At 40.3% G+C, this 25,938-nt stretch overlaps 1 non-coding gene and 2 pseudogenes across 1 annotated transcript; all 3 read right to left on the bottom strand.

Annotated features, from left to right (window-relative positions):
• Positions 1 to 23,261, bottom strand: LOC136841095 (mRNA cap guanine-N7 methyltransferase-like; annotated as a pseudogene).
• On the bottom strand, positions 7,774 to 7,892 carry LOC136841318 (5S ribosomal RNA; annotated as a pseudogene).
• On the bottom strand, positions 9,399 to 9,503 carry LOC136841332 (U6 spliceosomal RNA). Its single transcript, XR_010853886.1, has one exon. It is a non-coding gene; the product is annotated as a U6 spliceosomal RNA (small nuclear RNA).
• Positions 23,262 to 25,938: the final 2,677 nt, after the last annotated feature.

Genomic DNA, 25,938 nt, shown 5'->3' with positions numbered 1-25,938 from the left:
TACAAAAGAAATGTTTACTTCCAAAATGAAACAAATGTTTGATTAGTGTAATATACCTATTATCCTGGTGAGTATGCAGATACGAATGTATTTACGTAAATTAATCTTACCACTAGACGGGCTTACAGTCTGAAGTTTTCCTAAACACGCAAGCTTGATAGAGACCTGAAAGAAAAAACAAAGGAATAAATAAAATTGCTGAATGTCATTATTTAATAGTTTTATCATACAGAGCTAAATGAAATTATAAATTTGTTTTGCAATAATATCTCTACAAAACTTACGTAAATACTGGTGTCTGAAGCTGCAAAAAAAGAAAAAAACTGAGGGTGCTCTCACTAGCCCCACTAATTATACATTCCAGCATTTATAATTCATTGCCATAAATCAGAGAGCACAATTTATTGAATAGTATTGTAACTACCGTACTTAAAAATCTTAGTTGATTATGTTTATATAATAAAATTATCCATTATGAAATGCCAAATTTAAAAGTAATTATATTTTTCTTAAGTATACAAATCACTGATGTACTAGTTGCCTACTGACTAAACAAGCATGGTATCCATGTGGAGATGAGGGAGAGGGAATGCCCATTCTCATCCACTGCTGCCCTTATTACCTGTTGGACCGAGAAGCTCTTCCAGAAGGCAAGAGAGGACCGAGAAGCTCTTCCAGGAGGCAAGAGAGGACCCAGTGCCCCTTAAGCTGTGAGCTGGTTGGCAGGTCCTTCACTACTGGGGAACACATAGGCTTTGGAGATAACGTACTGTAGTCAGCAGGTTGCTAACAAAGACAATTTATGTCTAAGCCATGAACTGTGGGATAAAAAGAGGACGAGAGAGACCACAACCCTTCTGAGAGCCTGATAAGGTATGACAACTTGTATAACTCATTCTCTCTCTTGGCCAAGGCATGGAATGGAAGGCAAAAGGATGACCATTTTCAGGGTAAGATCCCTGTCCAATGTTTGAGATGGGTTCTTACAGGGCTGTCCTGAGGCTTTGGAGGGGGCCTGACCTCTTAAGGCGAGCACAACTGTTCAAAGCTCTTCATGAACACTGGTATTTCCAGGGAAGTGGACAGGTCTATGCCTCATAGGTGGAACACTCAAGCAAGCACTGCCTGTTACCCTTTAATGGCCAAGAGAGACAGACCCTTGTTTCAAGGTAGGAAGACTAAGAAGTCTGCGACAAACTGGAGAGGTACTGACTAAAGAATAACCTATTCTCTGACACCAATCCCAGAAGATGGCCCACTTTCCCTCTCAGTTGCTGAGGTGTGGAGGGTACCAGACTTCTCTCGCTGTTACCCGAGAAAATCCTCTCTTGTAGAGGCGTTGCTGGTTAATCTCCACCCATGAAAATGTAGTGAGAGCACTGCCTGATGATAGCTTTCCTGGTTGTGAGGGAACTGGTTGATCCACAGATCAGCAAGTTCACCTCTGCCATAATGTCATGGGAAAGCTCTGACCAAGGTATCCTTACAGATGGTCTTGCTTTTTATAAAAGTCTAGTCATCTTTCAAATGTCCTTTATAGGCCACTTGGGCATGCAGACCATTGCCTAGTGCAATGGAGTTGGATGTTAAGACCATTCAGAGGGAGGAACCCCTTTTAGTTAATGCCTTACTGAATTTGAGAACTGAGCTAAACTTATATGTAAAAGTCAAATGAATGAAAAAAAAAAAAAAAAAGCTAAGACTTCAGGAACTGAGCTATACTTGAATACAATAGCTAAGTGGGGGAATGCACCAACTAGTTTTCTTAAGCTGCTAAGTATCTATGAAAAACATCTTTGATCATTCACTTTATGCATAAACCATTATCAAATAACACTTAATAGCTATAAAGACAAAAGTAAACTGCTTACATAGGTTAAGCATAAATCTGACTGGGTGAGCCATTACTGAGATTGATCTGAACTGCTGCACAACTGAACTAACATACCTTATTGGTACAAACCCAATTGCTTTTAGATTTGGCGAGATCTGGCAGTCAAGCCCAAACCCAGGAAGGGCAGTTGGAAGAGACTAAATATTTCAGCTCAAGAAGGGGCAATGGGAAAATCAACAAATACGCCAAGCAGCAAGAGAAAACTAATACAGGTAGTCGTCGACTTACGACCTATGCGATTCATTTAGGACTGACCGACTTTACGACGGCTACGACAATATAATAATATATAATATTTAATTTTATATATTTTGCTAAAAACCCGGAGTGCTACAGACGATATTTTTTTCCCGCTACCGCAGCGCTCATATCCAAGAGATGCTTAGCTTTTAGCATTGTGTGTTTGTGTCGTCCTGAAAATGGTAAAAGATTCATATTTTTGTAATGTATTTTGTATTTCTATTTTTTGCAAATAAATGTAATAACAAATTACCGTATTTGATGGCTTATAATACGCATGTCTGCATAGGACGCACCCCAATTTCAGCAGGACACTGAGGGAAAAAAAATAAGGTTTCCTAGCCTATGCTCATATGATTTTGGTAAGTAAAAACTGTAGTATTAGGTTATCATATGCATATTGTTTCTTACCAACATCATCAACAAAAACATTAATAAAGAAGTTATTTACCATATTTATATTTATCAAAATATGTATTATACAATCAGCCATTTACTACGATCGAATGTTTCGTCTGCTGCTGAAAGCTACCTCATAGGTTTACCAATAGATCGCAACACATTCATTTGTAAACATTGTTTCTTACACAGAATCAACAAAACATTAATAAAGATGTTACCTACAGTAATATATGTTATATATATCCATTATATATTATAAAAGTATGCAATCAAGGGGTAAAATTCAATAAATAAAAATGTTTCATGTAACGGCAGTCTCGTGAGCAATTGAACAAAGCCATGTTATTATTCTTAAAAGAGAATGCTAGCACGAAAGTTACGGCATCAACTCAACGTAAGCCTTGTTATTATGCCTAAAGAGAATGGTAGCAGGAATTGTCAACCACCAATTGATCGGGCCATGTTGTTATGCGAAAGAGAATGTTAGCAGGAATTGCCAACTACCAACTGAACGAAGCCTTGTTATTCGTAAAGCTCTCGAGATAATCACCAATAGGTGGCAGCACACGCACTGTTTATATCTATAAATGTGGAATGCGGCGATCCGCTGTAGACATTTATAATGATATTAACATTTTAATGAAAATATCGATAATAACAACGTAGATATTGATTATAATACTAGCAGTAGTAATTGCGGTGATGGTAAGTGTGATAATGATAAATAATTATAATAAACTTTGTTTTTTAATAGGTTATTAGGATAACACCAAATTTTACACTAGGCTACAACATCTACGTGACGTTTCATTCAATTATAATTTTGGCCAAAATTTTAAATTTTGAGCCTACATTATGTACACAGGAAGCAGGGGGATTTTTTAGGCCATTTTTTTGTTAAAAGTGCATCTTATACGCCACAAATACGGTATGTATTTAATTCAAACCTATAAATAAACAAAAGTAAATAATATAGCCATAGGTAGAAACATTGGCAATGCAAATGGCGGATAAGAAAATGTAAACAGACCAGACAGATGGTTTGAATGCCTACAATAAAAATGTTAAATACAGTAATAAAAGTAAGTATTAATCAAAGGAGTTCAAGCATGATAAGATTTCATATGCTAAACGTAAAAATAGGTACTATACATGCACATTTTTTGGATAATATAAAATGTATATGTAGGCTAGTCATACTTAGAAGATATGATGGATAATATACGGTAGGTACAGAATACATGTACATATGTGGTTGGTCGACTTAATGACTTTCAAGATCGACTTCGACCGCTCTGTCAGAACCTAATGCCGTGTGAATTATACGACTACCTGTACTTGTTCTGAACCGAGACCAACTACCTTACTATCTTGGAGGATGATCCTAATACTGTACTGTGTTTCAGGACCAATTACCAACCATTCTAAAAAACTTTGAATTTAAATGTTTTCACATTTAAATAGTTAGCCAATTGTAAACTGTATTCAGAGTAAAGAGAATATATTCCACAAACTTTCACAAATTTTTATTTTCTGTCTAGGAAGGCAAATTAAAGAGAGATCTCTTATTCTTTACTTCCATACCTTGTTGCCACCCTCATCTAATACCATGGGTTACAGGTGACAAACCATTTTCTTATCGATATAAAATTCAATCCTTTTACTCAGTGTTCAACAGTATGAATCTCGGTGTGTTTAAACAACACAGCTAACTGCTGTATCAGCAATAAAAATAACTAAAGTCTCAAAAAATGTGCAAGAAACACTACATTTTACTTACAAATCGCCTCCCATTCTGACTTGGAGAGTGTTCTAATTGAGGGAGCTCCACTACTGTTGTTAAGATACTGCTGTGCATGGCTGTATTCTCCATCTGTGTCAGTTGCCTGTTCTCTTGTGGGATATACCTGTAAACATTTTGGCAAATAAAATGTTAATTTAATTAAGCTGCTAACTTAAAAGTTTGCCTCAAAGTTAAAATTTAATTTTTTAAAAAATGAAACTCTGTGTATGACAATAAATCTAGATACAACACTTTCATGATTTTTTCACCTATCGAGGGTCATTCATCATTGAAAATTGAAATATCCTAAGATATGAACTATGGGTATTTGATAATTCAACCAGGATCAATTTGGCTAGAAATAAAACCATCCTTTTAACCTCATTAATCCAAATACAGTACACCTTTAAGCTAATAAGATATTGTAACATAAATATGATATTTTAATGATAAAATAAAGTTTGTTCATACTTACCTGGCAGATATATATATAGCTGTATTCTCCGAAGGTCCGACAGAATTTCAAATTTCACGGCACACGCAGTGGCCGGTCAGGTGGTTAGTACCCATTCCCGCCGCTGGGAGGCGGGTATCAGGAACCATTCCCATTTTCTATTCAGATTTTCTAACGCCACTGTCTCCTGAGGGGAGGAGGGAGGGCAATATGAATATATATATCTGCCAGGTAAGTATGAACAAACTTTATTTTATCATTAAAATATCATTTTGTTCATGAGACTTACCTGCCAGATATATATATAGCTGAATACCACCTTTGGAGGGGGTAGAGACAGCCAAGAATTAGGAAAACCAATTATTGGTAAAATTATTTTGGTTCCTTATCTGATAGCGTAGCTGACTGAGTGGTTACTGTCACTCTAGTCTGCTTCTGCTTTACTAGAGACCCCAGCGAGGTAGTGACCTATATAGCTGGCGACTTCTAGATGATCTGTCAACGGGGCGTGACCACAATGTGACTAGATCATAGACCATACAAAGAGGACAAAAGAGCATTACTAACCACCTAACCAACACCTAAAGCGTTAGTTTGCAAAGGATTGGGAAGACTGCCTCCAGTAGTCGACCCAACAACCACAAAAACACAATTAAAAAGGGGATAGGATCAGAGTTACCCCTGTTCCCAAGGTTGCTGAAGCAGCAATGTATGGTCCCAGCGAAAAGCAATTTTCGGTATGCTACCTAAACATCTTGCCAAGAGTGTGAGGCAAACACCGAATTGACTTCACAAAATGTGGCACTAAGAATGTCACTGAGTACCATATTTTTTTGAACGCCATGGAGGTAGCAACTGCCCTCACCTCGTGAGCATTAACTCTCAACAACTTGAAGTTGGAGTCGTCACAACTAGAGTGTGCGTCCTTAATGACGTCCCCTAATGAAGAATGCCAGTGCATTCTTCGACATAGGTTTAACTGGTTGCCTCACAGAACACCATAAAACATCCAAGGGACCACGAGTGTCCTGTGTTCTTTTAAGGTAGTACTTGAGAGCTCTAACTGGACATAGAACTCCCTCAGGTTCCTGTCCAATAAGGTCTGCTAAACCTTTAATTTCAAAGTGTCTAGGCCAAGGGTTAGAAGACCTATCATTCTTAGCCAAGAACTTAGGGCTTAAAGAATAGACAGCATTGTGTTCCTTGAAGCCCACATGATGGCCTCGAACTTAGCTCACTCTCTTCGCCGCCAGAGCCGCGAGGAATGCCATTTTCGAGTAACATCCTTAAGAGATGCAGAGTGGAGAGGCTCAAAAGGACTAAACATCAAAAACTTGAGCATTACGTCCAAGTTCCAAGCAGGGGGAATTAGCTGAGGAACCTTGGACGTCTTGAAAGAGCTCATAAGATCGTGGAGGTCCTTATTGTCAGACAAAGCTAATCCTCTGTGTCTGAATACAATCGAAAGCATGCTCCGATAACACTTGATAGTCAGAACTGCTATATCGAGTTTTTCTCTTAAGTAAAGGAGAAAATCCGCAACCTGGCTCACAGTGATAGAGGAAGAGGAAAGCCCTTCTTTCTACACCAACCTTTGAAGGTTGCTCACTTCGCTAGATATATCCTTTAGATGAAGAACTTCTGGCTCTAGCGATGGCCCGTGCCACCTGGCCAGAAAAACCCCTTCGCTCTGACCAAGTTTCGATAGTCTGAAAGCAGTCAGGTTCAGAGCGGGAGATTCAAAGATATCTCGTGAAGTGGGTTTGTATGAGCAGGTCTGCTCTCAGGAAGGGTCCTCGAACGCCTACCAACCAGAAGAGAAACTTCGAGAACCAGTGGTTCAAGGCCAAAACGTGGGGATGAGAGTCATCCTCGTCCCTTGTGAGGCCGCGAACTTGCGTATGACTTCTCCCAGAATTTAGAACGGGAAAAAAGGCGTAAACATCTATTCCGTCCAATCCCAGGAAGAGCAACTATCGCAACTGCCCCAGGGTCGAGTACAGATGAGCTTTATAGAGGAGCCTCGCTGTTCTTGAGATCGTGAAAATATCCACAAGATGGCGACCCCAAAATTTCCAAAATCTTGGCAAACCTCCTGATGAAGGGTCCATTCTTCGGCAGGAGTTGATGGCGCCAACAGAGCAGGTCTGCTCGAACATTTTCGACCCCTGCAATCAAAACTTGTGAGAATCGAAATGTTGCGAGCATAGGCTCAAAGAATAATCTCTCTTGCAAGGCTGAACAGGAACAAGTAGTATTGTCCGAGTTTGCTAGAACTACACGATTGCAAACTCGACCTCGAAGAATTGGCGAGCTAAAAGATAGCCGCCAAATCTTTGAAGTCGATGTGCCAGGACACCTGTTCCTCTCTCCGGGTTCCTAACACTTCTTCTCCCTCTAGTGTTGCCCCCCAACCTGTTGACGACCCGTCGGAAAAACAACACTAGGTTGGGGTTCAGAAGCTTGAGGGAGATCCCTTTCTGCAATTTCGTTGGATCGAGCCACCACCACAGATCCTCTTTATATAAGGAAGAATTCTCAATTCCTCTTTCAAGTCTTCCTTGCTTTGCCAGTTCTCCAACAAAAAGAACTGAAGAGGCCTGAGATGCAGACTCCCAGAAAACAAACTTCTCCAGCGAGGAAATGGTCCCCAGCAGACTCATTCCTTCCTTCACCTAGCATGTTTCCTTTTCCAAGAAGGCCGAGACTTTTCGCACGTAGAAGTTGCCGTTCTTGCGATGGAGACGCTATAAAAGCCGCTGAATAGATCTGAATTCCCAGACACAATGGACAGTGAGGGGATCAGCTGCGACTTCTCCACAGACCAGAAGTCCCAGGGACTTCACGAGTTGCAGAGTCAACTGAAGGTCCTCCAGATACCTTCGCTCGACGGCGCCGAATCAACCAGTCGTCCAAGTAGAGTGAGATCCTGACGTGCGACAGATGCAACTGCATCGCAACGTTTTCATGAGACGTAAACACCCTCGGAGCAAAATGTGACGCCAACAGCATCTGGTGTTCCCAGGCAGTCAACCATCCAAGTACTGACCAGACCTAACGTTGCTTAACTTCGCTGATCGGACGAGAAGCGGTGTTTTCAACGTGGTATGGCCGTTGTGCAGAGTCCAAAGCAGAGAGCCCTGAACTTGTACGTCTAGTCCCCAAGACAACCTGAGATACTTCATCGAACGTGGATGAATTGGGGCGTGAAGATAAGTATCTTGGAGATCCAAAGATACCATCCAATCCCCGGGATGAAGGGCTCCTAGTATTGACTGCGAGGTCTCCATCTTGAACTTTTCCTTCCGGACCAAGTTGTTCGACCTGTTGACGCCCAAGACGGGTCTCCAGCCTACTGAAAGTTTTGGGACTAGAAACAATCTGTAGTAAAATCCCGGGAACACCGAGTCCAAGACCTGTTCCACTGCTCTCCGCTCGAACATCTGTTCGAAAGCAGGTCAAACAATTTCCTGTTTGACAGGAAGGCAGTTGGGAAACATAAAACAAAAGAGGAGGAGACAGGAAGGGAATCAAGTAACCTCTCTCTAACAGTAGGAGGGACCAAACGTCTGCCCCTCACTCTTTCCAGGCTTGAGCAAAATGAAGCCTGGTTGCAAAGGGAGTCTGGAGATGAAAGGAGTCACTTGCTACCTCTCTTGGAAGTGACATTCCTTCGGGAAAAAACTCTCTCTCGTGGTGCGGGTCTCGTGTTGCTTCCCATGGAAGCCCCTTTGTTAGGCAAACATTTAGCTTTCTTTTTTTTTTGTATCATTGAGATCGGTGCAAGCGTTATGAAGGAGATGCAGTTTGAATGTCGATAACTTTAGTTTTGAGAAAAACGATATTTTTTGCTTCTCTGTGTATAATTTGCTTGCCGTTACACAGTTTGATGTTTTATGACATAATGAAAAGCCAAAAATAGACCTGCAAAGTAATATAACTTCGCTAAATGAAGCTAAAATGAAGCGAGTGTCAAACACGGCTGAGGTTGGCCAGCGCGACGTCTTACTTAGTCAAGCTCTGAGCTGCTACTGACTGACTGCCACTGACTGCCCTCATCAGGCATTCCTGTCTTTTCGCTGATGCGCACTATGTCCACAGGGTTGCCATAGATCGCATTAGATATTATTTCATAGCTAAAAGGAAATTACCACCGATATACTGACAATATCATTACATTATATGAAAAATGTAATTTGACTATGATAGGTTACTGTTTTGTTTATAACTCCTAACTGTGGCGAACTTTTAAATAAAACTTTCTGAGAAGATAGTCAGGATATGTATTTTCGACCCCTGATGCCATATATAAAATATCCCAGAAAATTTGATTTCGATTTTTTCGTCAAACGCTCCCTAAGACAAAGACAACTGCGAAGGTGGAGAGAGAGGAGCCAAGGTTGAAAAGTCTCAGAAACAGATCCTTAAGAAAAAGCCAGAGTCTGATAATCAGAGGAAGAAGAAGACGAAAGAAGTTTCTCTTCATACAAAGGCTGTGACGAAAGAGGATGTTCTTCCGCAGCTGGCGGGTCTTGAGTGAGTGGTGAAAGTAGTTCCGATTCGCCGATACGTGCCGAACTCCCGCGAACGAAGAAGTCGTCAACTAGAGTACGATAGTAAACATAAAAAATGTGGAACGCTTCACGATTAGCGTGTCATCCTTGCGCAAGAGCCATGCTAATCTTCTCTGTATCGTTCCAATTTAGTATATGTACTGCCGAAGCAAGTACTGGCTAAATTAAGAAGGACATCAGATGTTGAAGCGGTAGTTGTGCGACATGATGAACAACTGGAGCGGTGTCAACACAAGACTTGAAGCTATACGGCGGCGAAGCGCGGAGCGCCATGGCGAAGACGCCGCGAGAGGCTCCGTGGCAAGTACTAGAAGAGAGTCACAGCGCGTGGCGCGCTGGCGTCATGGCTGGCGTGCGCGCCGAAAGGCCCAGGTGAGGCGCCACGTGAAGCGTGAGAAGCGCACGAAGAGCAAGACGCGCTCCTGGCGCGAGACAAGAGAAAAGGCCAACACCTCAACTCGGGAAGACGAATCCACTAAACACTCTCTCTAGACGACAGACGCTCTGTATCGTTCTCCCAAGCAGGAGACGAAGGTGAAAGTCTGTACCTCTTAACAGGCAGATTCGAATCTTGAAAGGTTCATGAGAGCATCCAGCTGTTGTTGCAAACCCAACAAAATCTTACGCGTTGGAGAAGCAACTCTCTCGGGAGAAGGGCTGAACCTGAGAGAAGGAAAGGGGCGAGAGACGATACCTCCTTCCACAGGGGAAGAAGCTCTAGCCCTTGCCTTAGCGCGACAGGGGTCGAGAAGCGTCCATCATTCGAAAACACTTTATTCTCTTCTGCAGAGGAATATCCACGCAACTTTCGGGAAGAGTACAAACGTCTGAGAGGAAGAGGACGTGAAGCGCCCTCTCCTCTAAGCTTCTCTTAAGAGGGCGAGAGTCCAACCGAGCTCCAACCCCTAGGCGGGGAGGACGTGTCGGAGGACGAGAAGCAATCCTTCAGGATGCGTGCCTGAGCACGATCCCTGGCAGCCTGGGTAGCGTCATCAGGACCTGCCGAAGGGACGCCAGATCGGTGGGAAGCCCCTGCAACCCTCATGCGGCTTTCGACATGCCCCTCCCTGGTCCTGGGAGTTCGACAGAGGTCCAGGCCTAGAGGCATTATAGGGCCGATCTGACGCCCCCTCCACAACACTAGGGCACTAGCACTAACACTATGCGTTTGAATTGCATTCACTTAAGTTTCAAGAGCACGCATTGACTCCACACGAGCCAGGGAATTACCTTCTGCAGCAACAAACTACAGGGTTAGTACTAAAATTTACTACAGGGTTACTAGTAGGAAAAAACCCTGACTGTCCATCTAAGGATGCACTCTAGGAGGAAGATTTCTTCAGCCTATCACGCTCCAATTTAAGCATATAGGCTTCATATTTCTTCCACTCACCCTCAGACAATCCCACACATTCATTACTGATTATCATAGAGCATTGAACACCCTTACATATCATACATAAAGAGTGAGGAACTATCAAAGTCTTCGATAGCCTCACCTTACATTCACCCAAGCTACAGCTCAATAGCTAGAGGTAAGACATCTTAATTATTAGAAAAGTCAAAAGCAAAATCAAAAACGGTCCACAAAGAGCGTATGCCAAGTCACAGATCCAGTCGAATACCAAAAAACAACCAAAATACTTAAGTGACAACAAATTTCGAAATCCAAATGGCGGAAGAACTGACAACAGGTGTTGACAGTCCGGCGACAGAGAAAATCTGAATAGAAATTGGGAATGGTTCCTGATACCCGCCTCCCAGCGGCGGGAATGGGTACTAACCACCTGACCGGCCACTGCGTGTGCCGCGAAATTTGAAATTCTGTCGGACCTTCGGAGAATACAGCTATATATATATCTGGCAGGTAAGTCTCATGAACAAAACTATATTTGCCAGTACAGTACACGTAGGACACTGACAAATTAAGGTGACAAAATTTAGGGGCATAACCTGGAAAAAAAAAAAAAATTTTTTCCTATGATTTTACAGAGTTCCCCACTTCTCAAATTGGAAGTTTCCTACCTACTGGTATTCAAATGAGGTGACAGCAAAACCTGCAAATATTAACATGTTGAGGGTTAAACCATCCAAAATTATAAATTCTTTAAAACTGAGCAATGACAAAGGATCTGCAAAAATTCAAAGCCAGCAAAGGTTAGCTTGATAATTTCAAGAGGAGGTCGTTTACACTTTGTTTTCTGAGCAGAGAACTGTTAAGGTTATGGAAAGTGACCACTAAAAAGAAAATGTAATGAAGACGTGGAAACTTGATACAAGTGCTAATGCCATAAATAAACAAAAAGTCATGAAAGTTACCAAGTCAATGACTTTCACTGCATAGAGCCTATCAAAGAAACAATGAAAGAAACTATGGTAAAAAATGTGGGTTGGAAAGGAATTCAAGGTATGTATCTTGGGGAAACTCAAGATTTAATTTTTATCAATTCAACCAAGTTAACAGGTGACATGATGGCGTTAACACAAACGGATGCTATATGAGATGAAGATGAAGAAAAAGAGAACAAGTTTACGTTACATTATATTGTTGAGGATCGAAGGAGTTCACTGCTCTAGCATACTATTTTAATACTGACCTGTTGATAAATGCCTTAAAAGTGAAGGAAATGTCAGGGCAGAAGTAATTTTGCCATATAAATTAATTTCTAACAAAATGAGACGGCAAAAAGGTCAAATGGAAATCAAGATGTATTTCACTTGGTCATAATCCTGGCCTCTCCTTCCACACCCTCCACCTCTTCCATCCCTGCCATCACAGAGGTTCCAAGATCAGCCACTCTTTCTCCTACACCTAATGCAACGTACCGATTAAGTGGGTGAAGATCCTGATGACCCACCTCCACTTATGGAATACATGAATACATGATAGTGGGTGAAGATCCCTGATGACCCACCTCTGCTTATGGAATACATGATAGTGGGTGAAGATCTTCATGACCTACCTCCATTTACGGAATACATGATAACAATGCTGCACAGATTTAAATATTTGCTTGTTGTGAGTGTGTATCTCCATTAGTAAGTGTAATAAATGGACAGCAAAACAGCAATAGTATGCTTGTGCTGCTCCATCATTTTCATCATCGTTGTTCAATATCACTGAGTCAGTGAGAAAACAATATAGGTGGAATAGCATATTTTTTTACATGAAGCAAGTTTTTTTTAAATTATAATGTTTTATAACTGGCATTGTTTTATAAATTTAATAACATATATCGGGACTCGATAGGAGATCTATGAAAGTCTCAGTGAGCGGTTGTGTTTTTGTTGTGAATATTATTATAATACAGTTGGTTTGTATTATTCTGTAGTTTCAGTATTTTCTTTGTTGATAGTGTTTTTGTTGTTGGTTTAGGATGTTGTCGTCTTTGTTTGTTGATTTAGTGACAAAAGACGTTTTGGGATGAAAGAACGCACCCACTTGGGGGCGCATGCGTCATTTTCCTTGGTTGAAAAAAAGCCGGGGCAGAAGAGAGGGATTCAGCTAAGGAGGAGCGCCGTTCTTAGTCCTGGCCGTCAAATTGTGATATATCATACATATATCTCAAGAAGTATTCCTTTTAAAAGTGTTTTATTACAATTCAGCTAAGTATCAATTGGTTGTTATATCTTGTGTTATTTTGTGGTATGCATACTGTCGAGGTGACATAATTTGTATTAATTGGTTGATAACTTGGATAGTTTGCACTGGCAAACTGTGAACAGTTGGTTGTTAGTAAAGTTACGGTAAGCCTATGATTACTGTCGATTGTTTTTGAATATTTTAATGAAGTAGCATAGAGAAAGAGTCCATTTGTCTCTTAATAACGAGCCTGGGGGCGTGAAATAGAAATTTAATATAGTTTAACATCAATTATTTCACGCTTATTGAAATGTTTGTTTAGTTATTTATTTGGCTCTTATAAGTAACTAAATTTGGTGCCGTGACCAGGATTTGATATGGTTCCGAATTAAACGGAATTGTCGTCGACTAGCGAGCCAACGCAGACTTATCGTTAGCGTTTTTTGTTTTGTTTCTGGAATTAGTCAACAACAGTAGTTGAGTCAGCAGAAAAATTACCTACGCCATCTCTACGGTATTCATCCATTTGCTTGGTAAACTGAATTGTGTTTATGATATTTTCCTATGGTGTGTCTTCGTTTATTGTATTGTGAAGTTTATTTGATTTCGCGTGCCGACGTTAAGGAATATTCTTATGTTGATTGAAATTTGATGAGTTGCACTGGTAACCATTATCGTTAACGCTCGGACGATCACCTTGTTTGTTGGAACGGAGGACCTATGGGAAATTGATCGATTTTTGTATTGTTTGATAATGAATTCAATGCATTGAATAATAAAGCGGTAGTTCATTTCTTCAAATGATGAAGCTTGGCTTCATAGTCTCCTTTGCTTTCGTTATTTACTGGATTTCTTAGCAACTATGGCAATGTCAAGAACACATAAAGTGGTAGTGATAGGACACTCACAGGTGGGATATATGAAAGATTACTTCCGAAGAATAAATGACTTGGAGCAAACTAAATCTAATGTTCCATTGGAGTTTATAGTACACTCGAATCCCGGTGCCGCTTGTGACGATATATCATTGGATGATATTGCAGATTATGACCCTGAAGTAGTAGTGTTATTTATCGGAAGTAATGATATAGATAATGAAGATCCTTGTTCGATAAATGACATCAGGAATAATATTACGGGTCTCATAGATGATTTTAATGAACTTGACACAGTTCAAATGTCATACATAGTCACAATAGAACCACGAACATCGACAAGATATTTGGACCCTGATGAATACCGCAAGGGTAGGAATAAATTGAACAAAAAGTTAAGGCAAACTAATTATGACATAATAGGCAATGGCCTCACAGAAGCTGATTTGGCCAACGACGGAGTCCATTTGAATTATGAAGCCAGTAAAGAGTTAGCAAAGAAAATCTACAGGAGAATTAGAGATGATGCTGTACCACAAGGATGGTGGTAGCATAAAACAAAGAAAGGATCGGCACTGGTCGACCTATCCAATGTAATATACGTTTATGGGGTCAAGTGGGGTGGGGATTTGAAACTACTCATAATAAAATTCAATTATTTGAAATTTCTTCTTGATATATTTATGATTGGCGATAATTGTTGTAGGGAATAAATTTTGAACTTCTGAATTTGGTGTTTGAGTAAATTTGAAATTTTGTGAATTTTGTGAATTTTATTGGTCTTGATTGTTTGATAATTCTTGAGCAAGATGTCTGAGTTGGAAACTTTAGTGAAGAAGCGTGGAGGTCACAAATCTGTGATCTCTAATTGGTTAAAAAGATGGAAGCTATCATTGCTGATGGTGACGCCAATACAATTTACTCCTGGGAGACCTTATAAGTAAACAATGGAAAATTGTACAAGAGTTGGATGAAAAAAATATTAGCTTTGACTAATGAAGATGGTCATGGATGAAATGATAAAACAATCCGACTATGAAATGAATATTGGTGTTCACATACGTAGAATGAGTACCGCTGTTACTAACATACAAGGTAGAAATCCATCTCAACCAACGTTGCCTGTTACAACCGGTATAAGACTGCCAAAATTAGATCTTCCACATTATAAAGGGGATGTGTTGGAATGGAGTACATTCTGGGAATTGTTCAATGTGTCAGTACATCAGCGTTCTGATCTAGAACCAATTCAAAAGTTTTCGTACTTAAGGAGTATACTTGAAGGTGAAGCTCTGACATTGATATCAGGTTTCAAGCTCGAGAGTGATAAGTATCATCAGGCTGTAAAACTACTTCAGTCTACGTATGGCAAAAGGACGAGATTAAACTCTGTCTAGTGAAGAGACTTTTGAAACAGAGTCTCCTAATGCCGATGCTGAATCGCTCCAAAACTTCAGAGCTAACTTTGAGTGCTCTATTAGATCGCTTGAAAGTGAAAATTTAGATCTAAACGAGCTTTACACAATTCTTCTCTACACCAAGCTGCCTAGAAATATCAGTGAGGTGGTAAAACGCAGAAGTGGAGACGACTGGTTGAAGTTCGACACTTTTAAGAAGTACTTAGAAGAAGAAATTCATAATTTGAAAGTTTTTAATCCAATGGAAACACGTGAACCTGGAACATTGTCTTCTGTATCTACTTTTTACCATCAATCAAGCTCAGTCGGTGAGGCCAAAGACAAAGAACTTGAAGATAAATGTGAATAAGTCAGGTTCAAACTAACCCAGGGAATGTGCTTTATGTGAAGGCGAGCATTGGTGGACGCAGTGCAAGACCTATGCTAACAGAGAAAAGAAGTTGAATCGTCTCGGTCTTTGCGATTGTGTTACGTGTGTGCGTCAAGCAAACATTTCAGTGTGGATTGTGAGAGGCGAAGTTGTGGTAACGGGTTGTAAACTGAAACATCATCGTGTTCTTTGTGATAAAAATTCAAACCAGTGGACCAACTAAAACCAACACTAAAAGTGGAGTACAGGTAGGAAACACTTTCTGTAAAGGAACAAGGCCAAAACCAGTAAAGATCTATACTCCCAACAGCCACAATCGCGTTGAAGGGTAAAAGAAGACAAATAGTGCGTCTTTGAGGCCTATTGGATACCTGTGCTGAAAGATCCTTTTATCAAAAGGTCAGCACTTACAGAACTACAATACAAATCTAAAGGCATTGAAAAGATAGCCTTAAGGGGTTATTTAACAAGCAAACCTGTAGATGAATACGAAACAGTAAGTGTGTCTGTACCTCATAAAGGTAGATTGATCATAATGGATTGTATTGTGGTGGATGAGCTGCCAGAATATACAAAAAGGTTTAATGTCAAAGGGAATTTGAGAACTTTGTATAAAATTAAGATCAATTTGGCCGATAAGGATTTTGATTTACCAGTTGAAAGTCAGGCACCTATTGAGTTACTGATAGGTGTAGACAATGTGTATAATATACTACATCCAGGATTCAGAAAGTTCAGACAACTAGTGTTGTTACCAACTATATTTGGCTATGTGGTAACAGGATCATGTAGTGCTCCCCCTGTGAAGGAAACTCATGTAACAATTTTAAAGCTAGCAGTGAATGAAGAAGTTATTGGGGCTACTAATGAATATGAACCTAATGTGAAAAATGATTTGGATACCTTATGGAATTTGGATAAAATGGGTATTGATTGCAGCGAACTGAAGGAACAAGATCAGAAAGTTCTGAAGGATTTTGAAAGCACAATAACCTTTTCTGAGACTGATAAACAATATGTTGTGGCCTTGCCATGGAAGACTAATAAATTAAGGCTTCCATCCACCTTATGGTATAGCACTGAGCCGGGTAAAACAACAATGTGTTAAGTTTCAGAAAAATAATGAATACCTGGACCACTATCAAAAAATCCTGAAGGATCAGGAAGATAGAGGGTTTATAGAAAGGGTAGAAGAAAATAACACGGTTGTGAATTGTCATTACTTGACACATCATGGCGTACGCAAGGACAGTGTCACAACCCCAATAAGAATAGTATTTGACTGTTCCTTAAGACAAGGCAAGACAGGATTGAGCCTTAACGACTGTTTGTGGACTGGACCACACATAACCACAGATTTACTCAAAGTCCTACTGCAATTCAGAACGGACACCTTTGCTTGCATCAGTGACATCGAGAAGGCGTTTCTCATGGTACAACTGCGAGAAGAAGACCGAAATTACACAAGGTTTCTATGGTTAGAGAATCCAACAGACCCAAATAGTAAATTAATAACATTCAGATTCAGAGTTGTATTGTTTGGTGCCACTTGTTCGCCTTTTTCTCTAAACGCCACCATCAAATCACATTTAGCTTATACAAGGAGTGGCACTGGTCACCCTGAAATGGCAAATATAAAGTGTGGCACTGGTCACTTTGATTTGATAGATACCATAAGGAGAGGCTTATATGTGGATAACCTGCAATTCACCTCTGACAGTGAAGATGAACTAGTCGACCTATTCTTCAACGCAAACAAGATCTTTGCTCAGGCACATCTATACCTGAAAGAGTGGATTAGCAATAGTGACTCACTAACCACTGTGGCTCAAGCCTACCGTATTGCGTCTGAAAAAAAAATAACACACAAAGTGTTGGGTTTGAAATGGAACATACAGGAAGATATACTAACCGTAACTCCTGAACATCTTAAGTCCGGTTGGACTAAACGCGAAATATTAAGTGCAGTTGCGCAAATCTATGACCCATTAGGAATGCTTATCCCTGTCACGATAAGAGCAAGGATATTCCTACAGAGTATGTGGAAACAACAACTAAATTGGGATGAACAACTTACCGTTCCTTTGGAAGAACAATGGAAAGTTTTATCCAAAGATCTGGATGACAGTCTAACAATTTCTTTTCCTAGAAACACTAGTCTGGGGAAAGCAGACTCCCTTCACATATTCTGTGATGCTAGCAAAACATCGTGACGGTTGCGTGGCATACAGGACAAATGGCAGATCCTCTCATATAATAATAGCAAAAGGTAGAGTAGCGCCCATGAAGGAATTAACCATTCCAAAATTGGAATTGATGGCATTATTGTTGGGTTCGAGGCTGTGTAAGTTTATAATCGAATCCTTTAAGGAAAATGAATTTAAAAGGATAATTGTCTGGTCAGACAGCAAAGTCGCCCTAGGTTGGCTAGTGTCAAAGAATACTTTGCCTGTGTTCGTAAAAATAGAGTGAGTGAAATAAACTCTCTAATTCCGGGCAATCTTATCCTATGTACCCTCTAGTGAAAACCCCAGTGATTGGATAACACGGGAAAAGAGGGCTGAAGAGATCACCAACAACTCTTTTTGGTGGGAGGGACCCTCCTGGTTAAAAAAATCACACCTGGCCAATTGATAGGACATGGGTGGCAGATGCACAAACGCAGGTTGAAAGTGTTCTGGTCCATACTATAGGGGCAATGAAGAAACTCACCTGCTGAATTGGGAAAGGTTCAGCAGGGTAGGTAAATTTTATAGAACTGTCGCATGGATAATGCGTTTTTAACAAATTGTAAATTAATTAATAATAGGAAATTAGGAATTTATCCTTGGAGGAGCTACAGAAAGCTAAATCCAAGACGATTGTCCTCTTACAAAAGGAATATTTCTCTGAAGAATATGAAAGTTTAAGAAGGGGGATAAAACCCAAAGTCAACTCTCATAAAGCAGTTAAATCTCTATTTGGACAGAGATATAATAAAATGCAGAGGTAGGCTGGAACATGCACAGCTAACAGAGGAAGCGAAGTTTCAGTTTTACTGCCAAAAGGTTGTTTTTTTACAAAACTAATAATAAGGAACATCATGATATGCAAGCTCATATGGGAGTGAACGCAACTGTGGCTAGCGTGAGACAAGAATTTTGGATCCCACAGCTTAGACAGTTGACCAAGAGCGTAATCCATCATTGTGTCGCTTGCAAAAGGACACAGGGCAAACCCTATAGATCAAATGTTGTTCCACCCTTACCAGAATTTAGGGTGCAACGAAAAACAACCGTTTACCATCACAGGCGTGGATTACACCAGAGCATTGTGGACGAAAGGGAAAAATCAAAATCCAGAAAAGGCATATGTTATCTTATTTACATGCCCAGTGACTAGAGGCATCCATGTGGAGCTAGTGAAAAATCAGTCCTGCGACTCGTTCCTCATGGCCTTTAGGAACTTTTGCAGCCAAGAGGATTCCCTTCATTAATGTTGAGTGATAATGCCACCACGTTTGTTGCGGCCTCGGAATATCTTAAGGTGATGGCAGAAAACATCCTAGTACAAGAACATCTGAATAAAGTGGAGTGTCAATGGAAGTTCATCCCGGCAAGAGCACCATGGTTCGGAGCCATCTGGGAGAGATTGATTGGGCTTTTAAAGGCATGCCTGAAAAAGGTGGTGGGTCGAGCTCTGCTCAGGTATGATGAATTATCTTGCTTAATGATAGAGCTCGAATCCATTATCAATGATAGACCATTGAGTTATACTCAGGGGACTTGGATCAATTGGAAATCTTGACCCCAACCATTTGATCCTAGGAAGGAAACTGAGATCCTTCCCTAGAGAAGTAGTGAATTGGGAGGAAGTCTCTAAAGACCCTCTGTATAATGACAACAGGGGTACAGGAAAAAGATTTTTATACATCACCAAGTTATGTGATGATCTGTGGAAAAGATGGGAGAGGGAGTATCTGACTTCTCTCCGTGAATCTCATCGTACAGGAAACAAACATAGTTCCTGGCCTAAAGTGGGTGATGTGGTACTTATCCATGACGAAGGGCCAAGGAATAGGTGGAAAATGGGTCAGGTTATTCAGCTGCATGTGGGACCGACAATATATTACGAGTGGTTACACTCGGACCACACATGGTCAAATCATGCGACCTGTCGTCAAGTTGTACCCCTGAACTGTGGCAGGAGTTGGAAGACACTGCTCCTGCTGAAATGGAACTAAAAGGCACACCGTCCAATTAGGAAAACCGCTCAAAAGGCTGCTGAGGTCAGAAAGGCCCTCATTAATGCAGGACTACTGTAAATATCTTTTTTGCTTGTTGGGAGTGTATCGGGACTCGATAGGAGATCTATGAAAGTCTCAGTGAGCGGTTGTGTTTTTTGTTGTGAATATTATTATAATACAGTTGGTTTGTATTATTCTGTAGTTTCGTATTTTCTTTTGTTGATAGTGTTTTTGTTGTTGGTTTAGGATGTTGTCGTCTTTGTTTGTTGATTTAGTGACAAAAGACGTTTTGGGATGAAAGAACGCACCCACTTGGGGGCGCATGCGCCATTTTCCTTGGTTGAAAAAAAGCCGGGCAGAAGAGAGGGATTCAGCTAAGGAGGAGCGCCGTTCTTAGTCCTGGTCACAAATTGTGATATATCATACATATATCTCAAGAAGTATTCCTTTAAAAGTGTTTTATTACAATTCAGCTAAGTATCAATTGGTTGTTATATCTTGTGTTATTTTGTGGTATGCATACTGTCGAGGTGACATAATTTGTATTAATTGGTTGATAACTTGGATAGTTTGCACTGGCAAACTGTGAACAGTTGGCTGTTAGTAAAGTTACGGTAAGCCTATGATTACTGTCGATTGTTTTTGAATATTTTAATGAAGTAGCATAGAGAAAGAGTCCATTTGTCTCTTAATAACGAGCCTGGGGGCGTGAAATAGAAATTTAATATAGTTTAACATCAATTATTTCACGCTTATTGAAATGTTTGTTTAGTTATTTATTTGGCTCTTATAAGTAACTAAAACATACATGGTTAATAAAAAAATAAACTACAGTGCTTTAAGTATGCTTTAGAAACATCGTACCATATAGGTAGGGCACATATATTTTTCTCTCTCTATATTAATGCTGTACTGTACACTAGGAATTGGAATATAAATTTTAGGCCATGCACTGGGACCTTTGAGGTCATTCAATGCTGGAAGGGAAATTGAGAGTAAAAGAGGTTTTAAAAGTGTAACAGGAGGACAACCTCACAGTTGCACTATGAAACAATTGTTAGGAGAGGGTGGAAATTAAGATGGAAGAAAGATAATAAGAACAGAGGTACAGTAAAAGGAATGAAAGAGGCTGCAGCTAGGGGGCTGAAGGGACGCTGCGAAGAACCTTAAGTGATACCTAAAGTGCATGGCATAAGGTGCACTGACCCCCTACTGAGGCAGGAGAAAATTTATGTAGGTGGGGTGTTGAAGTTCAGCTTGCTAGGACTAAATCCCATCCTTAAACCCAGAGAGTGGGTTGTAGCATGTAGGCTAACCTTGACACTGACTTCTACCATACAAAGTGCAGGGTGACAAGCCCATGTGCTACTGTATCAAATGTACACTAAGAACCTGTAATATTTTACTGTACATTTACCATTCTCAAATATTCTTCAGAAGAATGCATTTTGGCGATTGGTTTTCTGACAGAAACTGGTTTTACCAATATGTTCAAGAACTCTCCGATGCACTGCAGATTCAATGAATTTGGAAAAATGACAATTTTACATTAAGCTTTTTCACTCTTAAGTTGGTTTCAAACTAACCATTTCATCATCAATGAGCAAAGATTTTTCTAGACACGTTCATTATTTTTGGTACTGCAAAACATTTTGCAAATATTCTTTCCAGTCTCAGTGTATACCACTGGAAGTGTGTTCAAGGAGAAACGCATGTTATCCACAATTTTACTTTAATAATGTTGGTACTGTGTACTTGAAGCTTTGATAGATTTATGGTATCTCCTGGAGGGTGTACTCGTGATCCCAGTTGTAAAATATTACAACTCTGGTTTAAAGAGGTTTTCTTATCCTTCTGGAGGGGGACTTGAATGTTGGAGCTGAGGGGAAGAAGGTTGGCAAACCTTTACCTATCTGTAACCACTAATCTAAAACTATGGTTTAAGTGCTATTATGTCAATACTAGAGTTTATACAACCATATATGAAAAGGAAAAAGCAACCATTTTGTTAAAGAGGGGGGGGGGAATTGAAGTCCTCAATACAATAAAGTATGAAACATAAGAACATTTTCAGCACAGATGATCTGCCTACCTCAAGTGCATGCATTACTGAGAGCAACCTCTGTGCTTCACTGTCTTTAAGGGCATCATTATAAACAGTTGCAAAACTTCTTTTCCATACTAACTGGAGGCCCCACTTGTTGGCAAGTCTGAAAAATCAATAAAATATTACTATTTATTTTTCATTTCTAAAAACACATCAACTACTGGTTTCAGTTCAATAAAGACAAACGACAAAGAAATTTCACAGCATAAATTTGGGGGGAAATTTTGAAACTGATGTTTTTCAACAATTTCCAAGTATTTCAGTAGTGGCTTGGTTTTACAAAATATACTTACTTTTCAAAAGTTCCAGGGTGAACCAAGAACTCAGGACAGTCCACAACCCCTTCTAGGAAAAAAATTATATCTATCACCAAATAATGGTGGAGTCTCAGGTCTGTCATCTGGGAAGACAATTGGTATACTTCATTTCAAAACTTTGGCCATCACTTTTCTTCAGCCTTGACCTGTTAATAATTTTTTCATAAGTCCACGATGTTATGACTTACACACAATCACCTATGAATATATTAAAGAAAAAGACTATGTTGCCATTCTCATAAGAATAGAATAACTGATTCTACTTCTGGCCAGAGAAGCTGTATTAGAAGTTCGTAAGTCTGATGTTGTAATTTTGAAAATTTCAGTACAGCTACTAACAAAACTGCTAAAACACCAATATACATCCCATGTGGAAAAAGAACTGATTGGAAAATGGATAAAATGATGTACTAAGGATGAAACATGAAAGTCTGAGAAAGACTGTGAGCTGCCAAGAAGTCAATGCACAATCAGGTAACTGAGCAAGTAGGACTTAAAGCATTGGTACACATAAGGGTTTGTGTTTAACAGGAACATAAACTAATAACTAGGAAAGAAGCAGCGAATGCCATACTCACATTATTTCATAGGCATTTGGAAGAGTTGCACAGAAGTATCCTCCTCTCTTCAAATTCTCAGAGATATTCCGTATCATTGTTTCAGCTTGCTGAAGACTTTCAAAGCAATAGTGAAATGCAAACTGACATGACACAAGATCAATCTTTCTCTCTGGATTCTTCATCAAATTTTTTATCCTGGTCTAAAATGAAAGAGAGAATACACAATAATTACAGTGAACAAACAGAATTCTCATTTACATTAGAAACCTTGTTTTCCCTCATAATGTACAACTGGGATTTTTTAGAAATGAAGTTTTTACAACATAAAGCTAATGTTTTCATATGAATCTATCAATCACAACTAGCCTTTGTTTGCCAAGTCAAATTCCCCAGGAAACAAACTTTCAAAACCTTGAAGACAGACGTGGATTTGCCATAAGCAACAGTTGATGCATGCATACCTCTGATCCACAATCAATGATTTTACATCAACTTTTCTCATTACGGGTTTTCTTCACCCTCTGAAGTCCTGAATTCTTTCTTTCTGAACCCTTATTATGTCTAGGTCTTCATCTATTCCATTTTTCCACAATTTCCTGGCTTTTCCTATGGGTCTTTTCCTGTTACTCTTCATATCTACTTTTCTGACCAACTATTCCTTATCGCTTCTCATCACATGTCCAAACCATCTCAATTATTTCCTAACCTTGGGAAAACTCATTTTTTTTTAGAAATTACTCATTAACCAGTGATCTGGTAAAGTTACCATCTCTCATTTTTTTGCAAGTGTGATGATATATGAAAGGCTCATTTTTTTGCAAGTGTGATGATATATGAAAGGCTATCTTTGGATATACCTGGCCACAGTGGAGACTTGACCTGAATTCACGGGTAAAAAAGGCAGGAAAAAATTCACAGGTAAAAAACAAGCTTCCATAAGTGTGGAGGGCTGTTTATCGTTAAGATATACCGCAAGGGCCCTGGCACACATTGGAAGAGGTCTTCTAGCATGGTCCGATTGAAGAGATCCTCAAACGTCGTGCAGGCCAAGGAGTCGAACCAGCGCGGCATCGGACTGGGTTTTGTGACATGCCCATTCCGTCCAAGACCAGCCGACTTCCTTGGCAAGACCTCGAACCGCTGTCTCCATTTTTCTGGGGTTATCTCGTAGGCCTTGGTAATGACTCTACGAACTTCCGCCATGTTGCCTCTCTGGCTCTTCTCCAGTGAGCAAGCGCTGCCTTAGCTTTTCCTCCATATGCTTGGCTAGCATTAAGGCTCTCTCCGTCTCCGTGGTGCTGTAGTTATCGAAAAGAGCCTCGATCTCCTCCAGCCATGCTTCTGGCTCGTCCTCAGTCCACTTGGGGACTAGAGAATTGATGCTTGAAATTGGAGCGGTTGATGCAGCAGGTGTAGGACTGGAGGCTTGATGGCTAGCCATAGCTTCGGCATTCTCCATTTTCGCTCTCTCAAGCTCGAGCTCCTTCTCCTTTAGGGCTAACTCAGTTTCCTTGCAGGCTAACTCATGCTGTCTCCTTCTTTCTTCTCTTTCCTCTTCATATTGCCTTTGCTCGGCTTCATACACCCTTCGTTCTTCTTCATACTTCCTCTGCTCGGCTTCATACTTCCTCTGCTCGAGTCTTTCTTCCTTCTCCCGCTTGGCCAAGTCGTCCACTTGCTCCTTAACCCAGGTGGTAAGTTCCGAGCCGGTGAGACCTGCCGCCGTCCCCAGCCCCAGGAAGGTTTTATAATGCTCTGCTGCCATGGTTCTGGTGGGGAAGGGCGTCTAACCGGGTCGACGGGCGTACTTGGGCAGCGAGGAAGTGTCTCTTCAATGACGTGGCACCCTTTCAAAAGGTGGCACTGTCGATTGGGTGTGCCGTGTACAGGTCACACTGGTGGCACTCAGTATCCCTAGGCACTGGTGCAGGTTAGGTCCCAGAAGAACCTTCTCTTCTGTGTTCCTTTTGTTTTTTTCTTTAGTGGCACTTATGGTGCCAATGTGTTCCTAGGGACCCTCTACTGGAGTCCAACTAGGCTATATGGGAGGAAAGGCACTCTACACCCCCTGCAGAGTGCAACAATCGAATGAGAGAGAAAGGGAAGGTAAAAGAGAGAGAGAGAGAGAGAGAGAGAGAGAGAGAGATAGAGAAGTAAGCTATTCCAGGGATGACAGTGCTGCAAATTATTGGCACTGTGGAATAAAGTGAATTTGGGTTTCTCTTTTTTTTTTTTTTTTTAAAGATCCTCGTGAGTGGCTGGTCCCAGTACCGGCCCCAGTGCTGGCCCCTTCTTTTTTCAGAGGGTGAAAAGTACTGTTTGCTTCGGTCTGGATAGCAGGCCTCACTCGTGACCGACAGTTTATCACTGTATCGTAATTACTCTTAACTTGTCCTCATCTATTGTGGGACAGAGGTGTTTCTTTTGTTTGGTTTATTGTATTCGAATTAATTAGCCTAGTGTCGGCCGTTCTTTCTTTGAAGAGGGTCACGTACACTTAGGTTAGGAATGCTTACTTGAATGACGAGAGAGAGAGAGATTTTCAATCAGCGAATTTCTTGCTGCTTAAGAACGTGTAAACAAAGATTTTATACATGCACAATGGCATGGATCTTAATAAAATGATATAGATGCGTCGTCTTGGCTTCCTTAGGGATTACTTTATTATCTTAATTTTCCCAGGAGCCGACGTCACAAAAGTTTATCGTAACAATTTTAAATTTTCTTTATATGATTTTTATAGTAGGTATTCGTATAGGAACTTGTGGTATTACTCCTAACTAAGGCCTATCTTTCCCTGCCTAAATTATCTTTTGGTTTTTTCCTAGCTAAGATATTAGGAGGTGGCTCGGGCAGATTCTGGTCACAATAACAAGGTCTTAAGATGGCGGAAAATCCCGTTAGGCCTAAATTTCAAAACAACCTCAAGGAAACCGGGCTTCTCACAAACAGGAATCAAGATGGCGGGTATTTTCTTTTTCAAACAAATTCAAAAACAACGCAACAAATGCAGGTATCCAGATTTTACTTTAAATATACCAATCATGCATAGTGTTTTACGTTAAGGATGGAAAACGAAATTACCAAACAACTTTGTCTTTTGTTATCGTATTCTCACCCGGACATTAAACAAAGA

Source organism: Macrobrachium rosenbergii, chromosome 8 (assembly GCF_040412425.1).
Source record: "Macrobrachium rosenbergii isolate ZJJX-2024 chromosome 8, ASM4041242v1, whole genome shotgun sequence".
In the NCBI taxonomy this organism is placed as follows: Eukaryota; Metazoa; Arthropoda; class Malacostraca; order Decapoda; family Palaemonidae; genus Macrobrachium; species Macrobrachium rosenbergii.
This window is presented reverse-complemented; position numbering and strand designations above follow the sequence as displayed.